The sequence below is a fragment of the Odontesthes bonariensis genome, chromosome 3, assembly GCF_027942865.1.
Source record: "Odontesthes bonariensis isolate fOdoBon6 chromosome 3, fOdoBon6.hap1, whole genome shotgun sequence".
NCBI lineage: Eukaryota > Metazoa > Chordata > Actinopteri > Atheriniformes > Atherinopsidae > Odontesthes > Odontesthes bonariensis.
Genome location: NC_134508.1, coordinates 19,366,108 through 19,370,492, shown reverse-complemented (window position 1 = coordinate 19,370,492; position 4,385 = coordinate 19,366,108). Strand labels below are relative to the sequence as shown.

At 42.4% G+C, this 4,385-nt stretch overlaps 1 non-coding gene across 1 annotated transcript; it reads right to left on the bottom strand.

Moving 5' to 3' along the window:
* Positions 1 to 3,912: 3,912 nt before the first annotated feature.
* trnai-uau (transfer RNA isoleucine (anticodon UAU)) lies at positions 3,913 to 4,005 on the bottom strand. Its single transcript is given in 2 exon segments — positions 3,913 to 3,948; positions 3,968 to 4,005. It is a non-coding gene; the product is annotated as a tRNA-Ile (tRNA).
* Between the last annotated feature and the right edge of the window lie 380 nt (positions 4,006 to 4,385).

The window sequence follows — 4,385 nt, the reverse complement described above, 5'->3', positions numbered from 1 at the left end:
ATTTCATTAAGCTATAAAATACAAGTTGAGTGTGAGATTGTTACCTACTTATACCTAGTTACCTCGGTACCTTGGTGGTTGACCTGATTCAACCTAAAGGTCTGGTGGTTTAGGAGATCCTTCTAATTTGAACCTGGGGAAACAGAAAGAGAAATTGTTAGTTAAGAAAAATCAGTCTCTAGTGGGTCCTCTTATAAACTTTGAGGGAGCACTTTATGACGTCAATGACGTCCATTGACGTCAATGGTAGTTAATGCACGTCATCGCTCGTTAAACAACGTCATTATACGTCACGGCGAAAATTTATATAGGACCCAGAGATCAACAGCTGTGTGTCGGGAGGTTGTGGCTCCCCTCCCTCAGGGAGCAGGTTGAGAGGCGATGGCAGATGGGCGCTGAGTCTCGGCTGCCAGGGCAGCAGTCAGGCTCTTTCCATGCGTACAGTATGAGGCTGTAGCTGGAAGCGTCTGCTCCGCACTCGCAAGTCCGATGCTTGTGTTGTGGACAGGAGCCCCCGTAATTGGTTGCGTCTTGTTCTCGGTGCTCTCATGTCCTACTGATCCCTGAGTACGTGTGTTAATTCCAAACACACGGTGATTGGTCAAAAGATCATCTGGAGTCCTTCAGACCAAATCTGTCACTCCACAGTCCCAAGCGAGAAAGGAGGGGCCCACAGTGACACCCATCCCGGGTGCTTCACTGGGGGTAAAGACAGAAAATTTCTCCTCCCCAAGCACGAGGGCCACGGGAAGCATCCAGATGCTCCATCAGCTTTTTGGAGCATCTGGATGCTTTTCGCGTTTGCCCTTGTTGCACCCTCAAGTAGACATGCCTCTGTGTTATACTTCTGGCAACTTTATTTGTCCCGGTTCGGTTTTACATGCGTTTTACCAGACGAGCTGACACAGACACACGGAAGGCAGACGAACGTAAAACGTAAAACAAAACAACACCTCCGCCACACCGCGGCGGCTGATGACATCACACGCACAACAGCGCAAAACATAGAAATGCAAACCAAATGGTACACTTTATCTCTAGGTCTCAACACCCTCCCCCACTAAATTAAATGTTGCCAAACATTTCCTTAATCTCTTAACTATAGAACACTTTGTGAAAAGGTAAGTAAACAACAGGTATGACAAAACATTTTTTCTTTCAGGATGAAATAAGGTCCTTCTCTGTCATTTGAGCACTTTATAGACTGTTTTCTTTTCTTTTCTCTTTTTTTTCCAGTGGAGGCTTTACCAACCATCAGTGAGGTGGAACTGTACTGAAAATACAGAGAAGTTAAAGTTACATTGCTATAAATTTTATATCCCCAGATTTTTTTCATTCTGAAAAGTAACATTTGTTACAGTATATCATCTGTCCTCATAATTACCTTCATAAAAAGCCAAAAAAAGACCAGACTTTATCATGTTGATATTTCAATTTCAACCTGCAGGTTAACAATGTGAGTGACTTAAAGTGTGGAAACAAGTCCACGGAAGTTTTTCTTTTAATAATATGTCAACTATTTGCAAGTAGGGCCCACAGTTAGTGTCCTTGCTGTATGACCAGGTAAGACATCTGATTCTCACATGTAGATGGAAAAATTAATGTTGCATTATGCCCAGTATTAATCAGACATGTTTGTTTATGTTCCAGACCGGATAGTGAATGCTTTTGAGCACAGTCCACTGTGTGGTTGTACAGGTCACGACTTAACTGAATATATTCCAACAGCAAAGACAATCGCTTGTCTTCTTGCATCCAAACGCATAACAAAATAGATATTTGATCTGTAAAATCTGATGAAATGGACAGAATCCATGAGAGTTGTTTTATCTGGCAAAGGGGCCACAGTGAAACTTTTCTACATTTTGCTGAGTAGGAATGTAAAAGCATGTTGTTCAGAAAGTGGGTTCTACTGACCTTCTCCAGGTGACTTAAGTACAAGCAAGCACTGCAAACCTTTCTCAGAAGAGGAAGCGTACTGAGATGGCCTGTCCTTCTCATCCTGCTTCGGTATTTGCTGAACCTGGTCCCCAGGCCTTCAGCCACCATCCCACCTGAAGATCTCCCAGCAGTGTCATCTGTGGCCTGCAGCCTTCCAGGTCTCCGCTACAGGACGACGGCCCTCTCAAGAGTCACAACCACTCGGTGGAGGAGTGTGTTAAAGAGGCCAGGGTACAGTGGGCTCAATAAAGCATCACCACAGATTGGTAAATTGAGGTTTGGGTGCAATCTACTAATTGGTCAGAGGTTTTGTGTTCTTTGCAGGGATCATATTGTACCACTAGATGGCGCCACATAGCTGAAAGCTGTCTGATCTGAGTGTTATTCCTTACATCAGGGATCTTCAACGTTTTTCAGGCCAGGGACCCCCAAACTGATGGAGAGTTGGAGCAGGGACCCCCTACTATTTATATGGCATACAATTGTGTTTTATATTTAACGGGGCCTAGTGCCGTGTATAAACATAGCTACTCTGTTATTGTACATTCAATAGGGCTATTCAAATAATACACAGGTTAATATATTCATTTTTTTATTTTAAACATGTGCAAGGTACAGGGTGGCCACTGTCATTTATAAACAAACATATCGCATAGAAAACTGAGCTATTCAAATAATCCACAGATTTTAACTTTAAACATGCATGTAGATGGGACAATTAGGTTAGGTTAGGTTAGGTTTCTTTATTAGTCTCCACAAGGGAGAAATTTGTCTCGGAGACAATGAATCCTCAAACCATCTGTGGATGGCACACGTTTGCACACAATTTGTGAGAAAAAACTGTTTTAAAAAAAAAAAAGAAATGTTAAATATCGTCTAATCAACCAAAGATTTTGCCATCCCCCTGCAGTACCTCTGCGGACCCCCTGGGGGTCGCGGACCCCCTGTTGAAGACCTCTGCCTTACATCATGTAAGACCCAAGCGAGACACAACACAGCAGTTTCCACATGTGGAACATTCTGTGTTTTCTCCTTTTTCTGTAACCTAGGAGCTGGTAAATAGTTATAGTTAAGTATCTGTAGCCCACGCTCGTGCATGTCAACACGTTCATACACATATAATATCGTGCGCTCACAAACAGGCTTTGATGGCCAGCTGGGCGCTGAGTCTCGGCTGCCAGGGCGGCAGTCAGGCTCTTTCCATGCCTACAGTATGAGGCTGTAGCTGTCCATCTGAGCTTATCATACATATGTTAAAGCCTGGTGAAGATTCATTTTTATGTCTGATCTTTTACAATGTTATGGCATGTTGATGATCAGGGGAAAAAAAGTGTGCACTTCCCTTTTCAAATGAATCTTGCAGAATCAGATCATTTGTAGTCATTACAATAAAACCTTTGCTTCTCAAACACCACTTATCAGATCTATTTTAACCAGACCCAATTGTATTGGCCGTTTGTCAAACAAATTAAACAAAACTTATATTAAAGCAAATCAAACGAACACTTCAGGCACCATGGGCAGGTAATGTACGCAGGCAAGACATAGTCCAATTTCCAGGCAGAAGTTTTGAGTTGAGGCTGGTTTCTTTTTTGTTCCAGAAGAGCAAACATGGTCCTTCTCGCACTGGTAAAAAACCATATGCCCATCACCCAGGTGCCTACACAGATCACCACCTACTTCCTACCTATATACAGGTGTGCCTATGCCCTCTACTGCCCCCAAGTGTTCAAATCATATCAGTAAATACATCAAAGAAAAAGACTAAACCTATAAAGCAAAGTAATTAACTAAACAAATAACTAGACAATAATATTAGCAAAATATCAATAATTAATTTAGAAGGCTTATCTCCATAGCTTTACTGTGCTCTATAGCTTACCTATTTGACTTCTAATCACAATCTGCACTGTTCTTATCATGTCTCTGACCAGCTCTAATACTGTAACTTCAAGAACTTATCACCAGATATGCTCCAGGTGAGGCTTGAACTCACAACCTCAGCATTGCTCTACAGTGTCTATCTTATAAGTACTGTGCGCTAACCAATTGCACCACTGGAGCATTTCATTAAGCTATAAAATACAAGTTGAGTGTGATATTGTTACCTACTTATACCTAGTTACCTCGGTACCTTGGTGGTTGACCTGTTTAAGGTGGTTTAGGAGATCCTTCTCATTTGAACCTGGGGAAAGAGAAAGAGAAATTGTTAGTTAAGAAAAATCAGTCTCTAGTGGGTCCTCTTATAAACTTTGAGGTAGCACTTTATGACGTCAATGACGTCCATTGACGTCAATGGTAGTTAATGCACGTCATCGCTCGTTAAACAACGTCATTATACGTCACGGCGAAAATTTATATAGGACCCAGAGATCAACAGCTGTGTGTCGGGAGGTTGTGGCTCCCCTCCCTCAGGGAGCAGGTTGAGAGGCGATGGCAGATGG